We start from the raw sequence: 14,517 nt of genomic DNA, 5'->3' as shown, positions 1-14,517 counted from the left end.
TTATCTAAATATTTGTTCTTTATATTTTTTCAATGTGTGCCATTTCAGGTGTATGTGTGATCCAGTCTCAGAAAATGTGCAGTTATATTGAAGGTCACGCTTCATTGTGCAACCGAATTAGTGAAAGGCTTTTAAGAGCTTAATACAAAGTCTTGTCACATTACAGGTTACACAGTGTTCAAGTTTATCTAGGAACACTCTTACACATGTCATATTTCCCCATTCAACTGTCAAGCCACTTAATTCCGATTTATCAGATTAGAAATGTTTGTGATGGATGAATCGAGAAACCGATCTCTAATTGTAAATGCTTTGCTGTCAATCTCAAGGCTGTTCTGCGAGACAACTAAACTTCCTCTGATTAAAAAGCGATAATCAGTCGACAGAGCGTAGCGCTTCGTGTTGTCGTCTTGATTGTCTCGCAGATGAACCACGGCTTTTGTAAGCGATCGATTCTCTTGATCAGAGTCATTGGCTACAGAAGGAGGCATTCAGTGTAGAACGTGGTTGTGTTTGTGGCTTGTTTTGAGGGGGTGGAGGACGTCTTTGCTTTAATGATGTTCCAGAGCCTCCGCCCCCGTGAGCGGGATGCCGCTAATTCGCACTGACGGTCTGTCATAGAGTCAGATGACTCAGAGGCACATCAGGCACATGTGCATCCATTGTGCACCCCCACCCCCCAATAACATCCCCCAAAATCAGAGCGCCGAGGGTTCCAGCGACACACTCTGTCACATACTTACTACATGCTCTGCCTGCTACAGGGATGGCAGCCAAGAGACAGAGAAAGAGGGACAAGGAAAGAGAGAGAGAGATGGAGAACGAGAAAAAAAATAACAGTGATGTAGGCATTCAGGCAAACCAAAGAGAGATGCATTGCTCAGGGCTCAAGATAGATCCGCGGTGATAGATGATGTGGATTTCTGCTCTGGACATTTTGTTTTTGACTGAATGCGTCTGATGATTTTGTAGTATAGTATATTTTTTGGTTGAATAACCTGGAGGTCTCTCTTGTGTTAAAATCGGTGTTATAGGCAGATTTATATTTGTGATTTGCAAGATTGCTGTTGTTTCTGAGTATCATCATGGCTGTTGTTGATATTGGCTCCGTTGCTATTCAGATCAACAGTGCAGAGTGATGTTGGTTTTATGCAGTAGTTCAGTGAACAAAGTAATATTGAGTAACTTCTGTTTTATATACAATAATGTCAGTTACTATACATAGCTTTACAAAAGCTCTAAAAAATATATAGCCTCTACAAAATTCCAAACAAAACTGAAGCGAAAGTTTGCAGTAATTATGGTGTTATTTAATTCATAAATCATAAAAATCAGGTTAATTAAAAAAATAAATAAATTGAGTTTGATTGACCTGTTTAGCATACAATCATCATCATCCCGTAAAAGTATTTTCCTGTATTTCTCCTGTATTTTCAATCATTCTATGAAGGGTGGCAATAAACAATAAAGGCCCGATTATTCCTATACACAAACCATACTGCCGAACCACAAGGGGATGCCTTTTGCTCTTAAATGTGAGTCTGTTCTGTGCTTTCATTTTATTTAGGCATGACACTCATTCAAAACACCTTGAAATAAATATAAATAGACCATAGCTCTATAGTAATAAATAGACGTTGTTTCCCAAACTAATTCTGTACACGCAATTTGAAGCGGAGTGAAAGTGGACACTGTTTTGGGTGCGTGTTTTAAGGGGTCTCCCTTATTTTCAAACCTAATGTTGATAGGTATGCCTATTTAGTGATTTAGTGACTCATTCACAAAATTAGTTTCGTTCCTAAATTAATCCAGCCTGATATCATGAGGAAATGTAACTATTTTATATTTTGTCAGAAACTTCAGAAGCTAATTCTTTCAAATTTATATGATTTCACCCATATGAAAACCCACCCCTAAACCCCCACAAACTATACTAAAATGTATGAATGTGATTGTACAATAGGGGTGTCAAAATTAATTGTTTATATACACACACACACACATCACATTCATACATTTTAGTATAATTTGTGGGGGTTTAGGGGTGGGTTTTCATTTGGGTGAAATAATATAAATTTGAAAAAATTAGCTTCTGAAGTTTCTGTGTATATATGTATATATATTGCAAAATAAATCAATAAAAAAATCGCAATGTTAGATTTTTCCAATATCGTGCAGCCCTAGTATAAATGGTGTAGTATAAATTAGTGCATTCACACTGAAAATTCTAAATATAAGTGCACTTTAAATACCTGGATGACGTACTTATTTAACCATTAACAATAAGTGTGGAATGTTGAACACTTTTGCTCACATAGGAGCTATCAGGTGCTGAGGTTGGATTTCCTTATTTACATTGGATTGTGAATTCAAAATTCTCCCACGTAAATTATTATGTCTCCCCGATGGTGAATACGGCTGTACTCATGATAATTACTATTTTAATTACATTTGATAATTATAATTACTATTACTATTTTTTTTTTTTTTTTCAATTTGGCAATCATTAAACTCCAGGGAATCAGTTTGAATTTCCAATTAGTTAAAAAAAACTTTAGGTTTCCATTTGGTGCAACACTGAATTCATATACTACATGGTTGAGCGTACAAGTGCATAAGTGTATAGTATGTCATTTGGAATGCAACTATTGTGTTTCAATGGATGGGTTGAGTGAATGACTTTTTGACTCAATCTTAGATTTGAAAGATTTGCTTTATTCCTTAATGCATCTGTCAGATTGAATTAGTTCAGTGAAGGATTCAGTGATTTACTCACAAATACTTGCATCGTCATTAAATAAATCAGTGTATTTGATGCAAATTCAGCAGGTGAATTAGTAATCATAAGCTAGCACTATTTCTTTAACAGATATAGTAAGAGTATTATGCAGTTCCAGTGTTGGGCAAGTCACTTAGAAATGTAGTGAGCTAAGCTAGTTACTCTACTTAAAATGTAGCTTAACTACACTAAAAGCTACCCCCTGAAAATTTAGCAAGCTAAGCTAAAAAGCTTGTTTTTTCATTTTTTAATAGAAGCAACTTCAATCCAAGTCAGTTCTGTCTACTGCCAATACATATATTCTTCACAGCTCTGTGAATGGCGGTGGCATCATTTTATGATCAGTGATTAGTAAATGTACCTTGTGTGGACGCTACTGCGCTACTTGCTTAAAACAATAGCTTTCCTACTGAAAAGCTATTTGATTTAGAAAGCAGCATGCTACTGAGAAACGTAGTTAAGATAGTAGTGTCACTTCCAGCTGCCCAACACTGCGGTTTTGAATTCAACCAGAGACAATTTATACTTGAATGAATACATGACTGAATGAATTGACCAATGAATGATTCCTAACTTGTTGCTGATTATTGCTGTTATTAAAAATCTCCACTACATATCAACAGGCTCAAACAAACAAAGAAAATAAATAAATAACACCATAGTTCTGTTGACTGTTGATGGTTTTGGAAAACTACTTAATCAAACTTAGACATCTAATGTGTGTGATTAATAATTAGACATATCATTATTTCATTTTGATTTCAAAAAGTAGAGTGACTTCCATTATTGTAAATACGACAACATTTTCATAATTACTCTGAAGCTAAATGTATTTGTTCTCTCTCTTTACTTTTACTGTAGCCGTTAATCCAAGCCGTACAGTAAATCTGATCCTTGACAGAGTTGATGGGATTTGTGGTTCATGTTGGATCCCTCTTCACAACATAAAAAACTGTGCAGGAGAGCTAAAATTAGCTACGGAATGAAATGTCTCAGAAAAAGGAAAATTGGACTCAATTACTGGAGAATTCCTTATTCAGTCATGTTTTGACCTCTCCTGCGCCAGGAAAATATGAACGTCGTTTAGAAGCAGAGGGAGGAAAAAGAGCAGAGAAAGTCAGAGGCACAAAGAGTATGTTAGTCAGGGGCTCTGAGGGGTTTGCTTGTTTCCAGTGGCACGAATCAGCTCAGAATATTACAGTTTGATTAGACCATATGCATGTTTTTATATGTTTGACTTCTCAGCACAGAAACAGATCTCACACATTTGATAGCTTGCCAGTTCAAAAGTGTGCCAGTGTTTATTTATTACTTTAGTGTCTATTAGGAATTCAGCTGTATGAGAAGAATCAGAAAAACAAACAGGCATTTCATGTAGCTTAGACATGTTTGCCTGGCCGAATTAATCAAGCTATGACACACAATTACAGTAATTCATCACTCTGAACACACTTAGTTTCAGTTTTAAAGAGTTTTATTGAGATTATTAAATCATTCAAATAGATTGTGGAAAAAAGACTTATACTTTATAATTATAATTAAACTTTTCATTTAAATTGTACTGCACTGATTTTTGAAAGAGCTTTTTTATTTTTTACAGTTTAGAAATATCTTCTGTTCTCCAAGCCTGCATTTATCTGATAAAAAGATTTGCAATCATTATAATATTTTAAAATAATATTTTTCTATTATTATATCTATTATAAGCAGTAGTAAATTATTATATCTAGTATATTTTAACATGTAATTAATTTCTGTGACGACAGCTGATTTTTTGTGTGGTTATTACATCATTTTCATGTGCATGGCCCTGCAGTAATCATTTTGATATATGTTGATATATTTATCAGAAAATGTTTCTTATTTTTGACTATGCAAATGGCTGTGCTGATTAATTAAATATATTTTTTTAAAAGTCCCTGCTGGCACTTTTGCTTAAGGTAACGCATCCTTGCTAATTAAAATGATTTTCTTAAAAAAGTAAAAAAAAAATCTTAGTGAACCCACACTTATATTTTTATAATTTCATTTCATCACCTTTTAAAGATAAAACATATTAGCCTAGCAGATGCACAACGTTATAAGACGTTAATATTAGGTTAGATTTAGGTCGCCAGCATCCAAGGACAATGGTATTTTAACATTCAATAGTGACGTGAAATGATGTTGATATTAGATTCTGTTGGAAAGTGATCAAAATCCAACGTTGAGCCAACATCTTTAACCAAAGTCATATTGATGTCAAATACTAACATTTATTCATCAGGTATGGCAACGTCTGATAGACGTCATAGTAGTTACGTCCACATAACGTGTCAATCATTAGATGTTGATATTTTGTTGTTTTTAGGATGCGTTGGAAAGTAACCAGAATGCAACATCTGTCCGATGTTGGACATTGGGTTCGGATGTCAACCCGATTTTCATTTCCAAACAAAATGCAACGTCCCACGACAACGTCAATTTGACATCATGTTGACGTTCTGTGCCTGCTGGGAGAGAGCTGATACCAAATGTATGTCAAATTAACTTACTTATTCCGATATGCAGGATTGACTAAACTGTCAGATTTATTGGCAGAAAAATGTAAGTATCTTCAGGATCTTGTGTGCAAGAAATCCTCAGAAGCATACTTCTTGCAAAAGGGCCTGACAAAAGTCGCCATCCATTGGCAGGCAAAGGCTTTCGTTTCTGGATCAGTGTGACGGGTTGGCACTGCTCTGATGCAATCAGTCTACACTGGAGATTGGATTGTTCATCTGTTTTTTTGGCCAGCTGAAATCCTCTCAGAATGAGAAGAGCAGAAACGACCACCAGCATTTCAACCAGTGGCCTTTACTCTGCCACCACTGCCACATTAGACATTACCGAATGCAGCATTGAAACTGGTCAATTGGCTGTCTTGCAGGGACTTATGCTGTCTTGATCTGGCATTGCTTTACTCCGGCCTCTAAGGTTAAAATATGTTTAATTTCAGGAGACTGGCAAGTGTTCTGGCTGAATTCTGATGGTAATTCAGATGTATTGTAAATCACTTTAAGGGATAGTATAAACAAATTTAAAAATCTAGTCTCACCGTCAGGTCATTCCAAACCTCATTGACTTTCTTTCTTCTGTGGAGCTCAAAAGTAGATGTTAAGCAGTCTGATATGCTTCCATAGCGTCTTTTCCATGCAGTGAAAGTCAACATGCTGTCATTCTGCCTGAAATCTCCTTTTGAGCTCCACAGAGGAAAAGAACATGCTTTCATTCTCAAGTGCTTTTTCTCATTCTTTTTGTTTTTGTGGGAATCAGCATGATTTTGGTTTGAATACCAACTGTAAATACCAATCTGGATTGTTGTGTCATTGAAGGACACTACGGGAAGGGGATGATACTCTTAAAAGCATAGTGCACCCAAAAATATTTTCATTCTTTTGTGTTGAACAATGTTGGAAACCAGTAAACATTGACTTCCATAGTAAGCTATTTTTCTACTATGTATGTCAGTGGCTACCATATTTCAACATTCTTTAAAATATCTTCTTTTGTGTTCATCAGAAAAAAAGAAACTCATAAATGTTTGGAACAACTTGAGGGTGAATAAATACTTTAACATGCTGAAGTGGCATAGAAAATGCGTCTAAAGTGACATTTAAATCACCCTTAATCCCATTAAGATTTTCTTGTTGTCAAGTAATGGCAAAGATATATTTTTAATAGGTTAAAATGGTCTGAGATTGTCTGCCAAACAATCATCATACGCCTCTTGACACTGCTCTTCTCTGTCAATGTAAATATTGAGATCACTCACAATTTAATTTGCTGCTCTGCCAAGTCATAAGAGTAAAATCTGATGATGACGGACAATTTAAATGATAAAAGCTGTTGTTTTCTTTCTGTTGCAGTGTTGTGAGTCTTGCCTATGAGAGACTTTTCCGTCAGCCTTTGGACTCCTACAGAAAGGAATGGCCATGATTGCCTGTCATCGGATGGCGAGTTGAACGGGACGGTCCCGTCACAGAAGGTGTCACTGAAGCCACTTGTGTACATCAGATTGAGAGTGGACACTGCAGCCTCTCCAACGAGCAGTAAGACAGGTGTCCATCATCAAGCCAGGTGTCAAACTGTTTAAGACCCGCCCCAATAAATGCCTTAAAGACACAGTACATCTCTATGTAGAGGAACCTGCAGCAGGAGACTTCTTAAAAAAAAAAAAAGCTTGACATGTTTTCATTTTCCTCTTTATGAGTGAATCAGTGTCTTGCAACAGATGTGAATATTTTCTTATAATAGAGAAATGTTTGTTTGGGTGTAATATTGCCACTTGTTTTGATTGGTTTCTTTCAATGTTTTTTTGTTTTGTTTGTTTGGTGGTAGGCCTGATGAAAGCTGTTAAATATACGTGAAGGGAAAGTCTACTGTATGTCGGTGGCAGCCTCTTCCATCTAGTTTTTTCTCTTTTCATTTCCTAAACCAAAAGACTGCCAGCTGGAATGGAGAAATTCAGCGGCAGTGCTCAATGATGTCAGTCTGGACGGGTCACACTTTTACTGTATGAATGCAGGGTCAAATCACATACCCCTCAGACACATTGTTTTCACTCAAATCTCCAACAATCAAACTGCTTTTAGATTAGAGTGGCAATATACATTTCATCAAAACCTTAAGGGTTTTTAAGGACAGTTCTCTCCAAAAATTAGAACATTCTGTCAATATTTGCTTTTCCAAACATGTATGACTTTCTCTCTTTTGCAAAGAGTCTGGTTTTTATGCCCAGTTTATAAACTAACTGATGACTTGATCAAACTGCAGTGGCATTGATCTTATTCAGCTCAATCTAAATTAAATTTTAATTGAATTGAAAGAGATGGTTTGGACCTTGAATAATCCAATCAACATGAACAAATAAGCATAGAAATGCTTGAATTCAAATATTTTCTCATACAAGCATGCTCGTTTATTACAATTTCACATCTTATGAACCGGTTAGGGGAAGAGAAAATATATTGTTAAAGCTCATGACTTACGTCAACTTTTTAAAAGTGTTAAGTGCCAAAACTTGTCTTACACAGCTAGTGATAATCAAAGATAATTAGTGTAAACAAGTGAAACTAACATACACCTATACCTACTATTCCTATACCTACAAATCTGTTTGTAAAATTGTAATTTCAGTATGTGTTACAGCAGTGGGGAGATGCGTGGACATAAATATTTTAACATAGTTTTTTTTTAAATTAAAACTAAAATAAAAGTTTATGATACAATAATTTGAATCAGTAACTGGAGACTTGCTGTGACCGTGAGTTCAGTGAGTTGTTCATTTGAGAAAAGATGCAAAGGATCAGTCCGATTCATGAACGAATCATTTAGTATGATTTGAGAATCAGTTTAAAAGATTAACTGCAAAGAATCAGCTTGTTTACCAATTGCCATAAATGTTCTTAAGCACAGTAACAGTAAATACACTTTTGCTGTCCTGTGGTGCTTTTCCCAAACAACCACATAACTTGTGGCTGAAGTACAAAAGCACGTTGCATCATTTGTGAAAAGAGCGACTGTTGACGAGTGTTCCCCAAAACTGTAGTTTCTCTGTCGCAGATCCATCGTTAAAACCCCGTTAATTATAGCGTAAAACAACCATAATGATGCTCTAAATGGGGTGGAGTAAAAACCTCATAAAATCCCCATAACCTTTTTGTGCAAATAGTTTTACACGCACACATCTACAACAAAAAAATCCAATATTAGTTTTAGTAAAAACATGCACTCGTTTTCCATATTAATTGAATTATATGTACATATAGGCCCAGTGGTTCCTTTACAAATATTTTTGAGAATATTCTATTCTAAAACATAAAACCACTTTCAAAAAGCCAACATATATTCTAATCTCATATATAAATCATCACAATAATGGTTTTAATTTATAGTATGCTATTTATTAGAAACGTAAAAATTATATATATATATATATATATATATATATATATATATATATATATATATATATATATATATATTTTTTTTTTTTTTTTTTTTTTTTTTTTTTTTTTTTTTTTTTTTATTTTAAGTAGTCTATTGTTTTTTTATGTCAATTTTTACAACTTTGACACAAACCACAGCAGAAATGTTCTAGCCTAAAAGCCCATGTCATATACAGTACATGTACATTTCTTAATAAATACCCTAGGCTACTATAACTTAAAACCATTAACACCATCAACCTATATATTTTTTTGTTTTCACAAGCTTTGATTCTGCTTTCCATAGGTCACCTAAAGCTTTTGTCATAAACGATTTCAAAGTGCATAACAAAGGGAGCGAAATTGTCAATATGAAGATCGCTCAAACTGAACAGTAAAAAATACTTTACACATAAGAGAGATAGCTTTAATGTTTGTTTGTTTTTAAAATCATTCCGAGTTTAAATGTTGGAATGTTCTAAATGAATAGGGCTTGGGGAGGATAACTGGGAATAGAACACAGCCAATAACTCTGCCTCTAACTACAGCTCTAGAAGTGTAGCTGCAAACGTACAAGATCACGACACAGTTTGCGAATGTTCATTGGAATGATGGATTTGGGAAACACAAAATCAATTAACTATGTAACGATGGAACTTGCAACCTTAGTTGGCTAACAATAGATTTCCGAAATGTACCCCAGCACTGACAGAACTGTCAGAACCTAAAATTAAATAATTCGAATTGAGTCAAATGATGATGATTTAGAATAATGACAGTTCATGTAAACATCCCAATGTGGCCTAATGTAGAAAAACATTCTTCAAAATATATTTTTGTTGTCTTCCACAGAAGAAAGAAAGTCATCCAGGTTTTGAACAACAAGATGGTCAGTAAATAATGTCTTTTGAGAGAACTATTCCTTTAACACACACAAGAGTACTTCAGTAAGAGTCATTTTAATAACGCACCTAGTTTTGTGACCTTGCTGGTCTCTAAGGTGCAGACAAATAATGAACGCTCAATTGTGGGTGCCATCACGTTTGGTGGACAGCTGGTTATTCATTTGAGTTGGTGCATTACTGGACTGATGCCCAGTGCTCAGATGGCAAGCTGAGACTGCTTCTCTCTGCCTGCATCCACTTTAAATATCAGTGATGACCCACTACTGAGTTTGTTTGAAAAATATTCGCCATCAGTTTGTCAGAAAACGAATAGCAACGCTCTGCTGTTGTGAACTGGGAATTTTGGTACTGCAGTTCAATTCGCCCTCTATAAACAGTGCTCTCAAAGTGAAGACTGCAAATTACAGTGCCACACACCGACAGCATAAAATTAAAGCCACATATAAAGCGATCTGCAAGTCATATTCCCAGTTAGCTAACATTCTCTCTCTCTCTCTTTCACTCTGTTGGGAGACACAACAGCAGAAAGAGACGATATGAAATGACTGCCCCGCAATCCTCCTTGCCTCTGTCTCTCTTTTCATCTCCCACTCCTTTATCGTTCTTTGTCTTTGGCTCTCCTTCCCTGCCTATCTGACATGCAACCAAGCATGCAGGCTTATGCACACAGCTCTGTGTACCTCTCTTTCTACGTGTCTGTCCTGTCTGAACCCCTCCGAATAGGCGATATGTGCGACGTTTAGGATCAACGTGGTCAGACCTTATAGAATATAAACACAAAACCGATTTCTAGAATGAACCAGCTGCTTCGTTGTCATGGAAATACATTCAAGTAATCTGTATGCAAAGTTCTATGGAAGTGTACTATCTATTTTTTTAAATCTAGCCTTGAATATTATATAACCAAAGTCGAACCCTGAAAAGTCTCTATGTTCTATGTTTGGACCTTTTTATTTCCTGAAGAGATTTAGACCTAGTGAAAATAGATGCACACGAAACACGACGTATGTACATAAGCAGATGTCTATTTTATTGTGTCCTCAAGGTCACGCGTCATGTTAGGCAGATCTACTTTTTTGACTGTTAGCCTTCTCGAGTCCCGGGCCCTGGATTTCTCTTGTTCTCTCGATTCCTAATGGTTTTGTGCACCTCGTGGAAGTCCTTCCTGCCGGTTGCAGACTCTCTCTCCTCAGCTCTCTCTCTCTTTTTTTAGCGTGTGTGTTAGTTAGTTGACTGGACTCTCTAGCAGAGGACCACTTGCTGAGTGCTTTTCATAAAAACTGAAGCCGAGATCATCAGGTGGATCAGCGCCATGAAGCAACTAAACATGGAGCGTTTCGTCACATGTTGTAGATCTGCATGTGACTTTAATATGTAAATATGTGTTAGTGCTACTATGATGTCACTATGACATGTCGCTCCGTGCTCCGCGCAGTGGATGGGAATGGTTTACATTCGAGAACAAAAGAATTCCTTAACATCCACGATGCGATGCGCATGGCTCTTTCATTACACACTGAGTCAACAGCCAAGAATTACCAGCCAACCGTGAGGAGACTTTGTTACCATGGAGATGCTCTGCCAGTGCTGACTGGTCAGCTGGCTATGGAGGAAGAGGAAGCTTTGCCCTCTGAAAAAAAAAAGAAAGGAGAATTACCTGCTAAACGAGATAGATCATATCAGCACATCCTCTCATTGAGTTGATCGATTATTTTCTTCATATTGCTTTTGCTGGGTGGCTCTCTCCTGAATACGTAATGCAATGGAGAGATTTACAAGATGAGAAGTTTGAATGCTGTTAGGGATACACTGTTAATAAAATGATACCAATAATTATTTTCATATTATGGCTGATAGAAAATTAATGGCTCATGTTAAAATTATTTGCTATATTGTCTTAATGATTAAAAAAAACAACAACAACAATATGAATTTAGGCATCACAGCAGTATAATGTAGAGGATATTCATTGTGAGATTGGTTAAAGGTGACACTAAACAGTGTTATTGGATTAGTGTTTTTAAATATCAAGCATTAGATGATGGCAAAGATGATCTAAAAGTTAAAAAAACTGGGGAAATACACTAAATAATCACAAATATTTATATGTTATTTATAGGCTGATGTATATGCAGTATTTAAAGGAACAAAACTCTATTTGATTGCAAAATAAAACGTCTCAGCTACTGTGTGCAAGATACTGACTCAAAATGAAGAGAATCCTTAGAAGTGCAAAAGTATAGCAATCATAGAAAGAAAATCTTAGTACACCAATGTGATACTTGATGTATAAACAATTTTATAAATTGTTCTAGCCTTCATTTCAGATTGGAAAAGATTGTACTTTGTGTACAAGTGACTGTCTGCTGGATTTTATTGAGCTTAAGGATGTGACACACCAAGCTAACATTAAAGAACTTGCAGCAATGAAAGCCAACTTTGTTGTCACCTTACGCGACTACATTGTGCTTGAAAATTGCGCAGAAACACACACCACATTATAGCTGAATGCAGAAGACAATCAGAGTCAAGCATTTAAAAATAAAACATCACATTTGAGCGTTAACACAGTTTGATTGAGTAAAGGTGGCAATTTTGTTTCCATCTTGTTTCTTAAAGGTGCAGTAGGTGATCTGCCAAAATGCTAACCGGTTAGCGTAATATCTTTGAAACACAGTCCAACCTCTGCCATCCAAAGCCACGTTTCATGACATCATGAACGCACACCTTAACGATGACAGTAGACAACCCATTAGATCATGTCGTTCGCCAGTTAGAAAACTTTATATTACTTTATAAAACTACAATTCTGAACAAAAACTGTAAAATCTACCACGTTATCAGTTGTGTAGCAAGCAAAACTTGTCATAATGTGCATGAAAGTATTGCTGGTCTCACTCTCTCACGCGCTTTGACCTAAAGCGACTACTGTATGCTTAGTAGTTGGCCGGCAGCATGCAGAAATTACACTTATTACTAAGCCATACTTACATGCTATTTCAGACTGAATATTTAAAGTAACATGGTAAACAGTATAGGGAGCGCGTCACAGGTTGTCATTGTTCAAAAATGAACCAATGTGAATATAAAACCAACATCCCCTCAGTAAAGCAGGCTAGGTGGAAAAGCGCTATTTACTGATGTTTTTACTGATGTTCAATAATGTCTACATTATTGATGCTTTTACAGTCCCTTATGAAACTGAAAATAGTCACATCAATCTATCGCCGGAATATTTCAGTGGCTGAACTACACTTCTGTGCATATAACCCATTCATAAAACAACAAAATGTACATCAGCTTTGCGTGACTAAAATACTTTTAAAACAGAACATTACCTGTCTAAAAGAAATAATTCAGCCATGGAGTCGTCCTTCCTCCGGTGTGCAAAAGTAACTCCAATATTGATTCAGGAATTTAAAAACTTTTGATTCAGCATTTGTTTTTACCGCTGTCACTCGTGCACGTGCAAACAGTGGATCTGCGTGAAGAGATGCGCAGATGTACAAATCTACATTTGTTGACAGACAGTTTGGGCTACTTATCAGAATTATGGGAATTATTGGCCTGACCATTTTTAATAAGAAGAACATTTTTTAGTCTTATGTCTTACCCAGACTATAAAAATGCAAATAAACACATTTAGATCATTTACTTTAATCATTACTATTGGACTGTGAAGAGACTTTTAACCAGCACAACAAAAAATAAATAAATTCTGAAGACAACCACCTACTGCACCTTTAAGTACACTATGCATTGATTTGCAAAGTTTTACTGCGCAAAGATCACATTTTTTTATGAAAGGCATTGGATATCTGATGTTTGCATACATAGTCTCAAATACACCCAGTTAACTGGCTGCCATGGTTGTTGATGCTTTGACAAGGTATAATTGAACTTGTTTATTTTACCTACCAACTAACTTGTACATGTAAGGAAATAACTCATAAGTAGGTATTAATAGTCTATATTGCTCATTCCAAGTGTCAACAAAACTATGACTACAAATGTGAAAAGCGTAATCACTTTCTTCATTCCAGTTGTCACGTGTCGATATGACATTGGTTTTGCTTGCATATCGGAATGCTCAGGTGTGATAATGAAACATTAGGTCAGCCTTGCATTTGTGCGTCTCGAATTATTAGTTTGCTGTCATCAAATTCAGGAATTGGCCAAACTCACAAGGCCGACTGTCAGCTTGGTGTGTCACAACCCTTAGATATGTTTCTCAGAATCACGATCAGGCATTTTTTCCAATTGTGTAATGTGTCGTAAAGGGCAGAGTTACCTACGTAATGCTTGACTGCTCCCACTGCTCCCACACAGTAACCAAAACCAGAGAAGAATATTGATCTTATTCAATTACCAGATCACCTTACTTCCAGCGTCAATCATACAGCATGGCAGAAATATGAATCTAATATTGGATCATTTTGGTGATCACAGGTGGAATTTCCACTTCGATGAGAGGTGTGTTGGTGTGTGTTGGGTCAGCTTTTGTGCCTCCTAACAAGCATGCAGAGGGAGATGCGCTCGGCGAGTCTGTGTTCAAACCGTGAACAATGCGGACGGCAGGAAAGTGTATAGAATCACCCTCCCTTCAAAAAAGTAAATACATAATCAGATGTTCCTCTATTCATGTGAGTTTTGGATGGGCTTGCCCTTTCTTTCTGCATGATGCTTTGGTTTTGAAAACTTGCATCCTGATTGACGATGTATTTGTGTTATTTATTACTTTTTTTGTATATTGGAGACCCTGTATCATTACTTTCTTTTAGTTGATTTTTATTTCGAGGGGGTTAATTCATCAACCTTCTGGATTTTTCTACATGCATATCATTTTGTAGGCAGCAATATGAGATGTGATGGAAATGAACTTATG

General features: G+C 36.1%; 1 protein-coding gene across 1 annotated transcript in view; it reads left to right on the top strand.

Moving 5' to 3' along the window:
• Positions 1-8,669, top strand: part of kcna4 (potassium voltage-gated channel, shaker-related subfamily, member 4) — a 64,881-nt gene extending 56,212 nt beyond the window's left edge. Inside the window, exon 2 of the mRNA XM_056461614.1 lies at positions 6,667-8,669. The gene's annotated coding sequence lies outside the window, so the exon portion shown is untranslated. The remainder of the gene's footprint in view (positions 1-6,666) is intronic.
• The last annotated feature ends 5,848 nt before the right edge of the window (positions 8,670-14,517 follow it).

This window comes from Danio aesculapii, chromosome 7 (genome assembly GCF_903798145.1).
Source record: "Danio aesculapii chromosome 7, fDanAes4.1, whole genome shotgun sequence".
Taxonomy (NCBI): domain Eukaryota; kingdom Metazoa; phylum Chordata; class Actinopteri; order Cypriniformes; family Danionidae; genus Danio; species Danio aesculapii.
The sequence above is the reverse complement of the archived record's forward strand: the minus strand, read 5'-3'. Positions and strand labels throughout refer to the sequence as shown.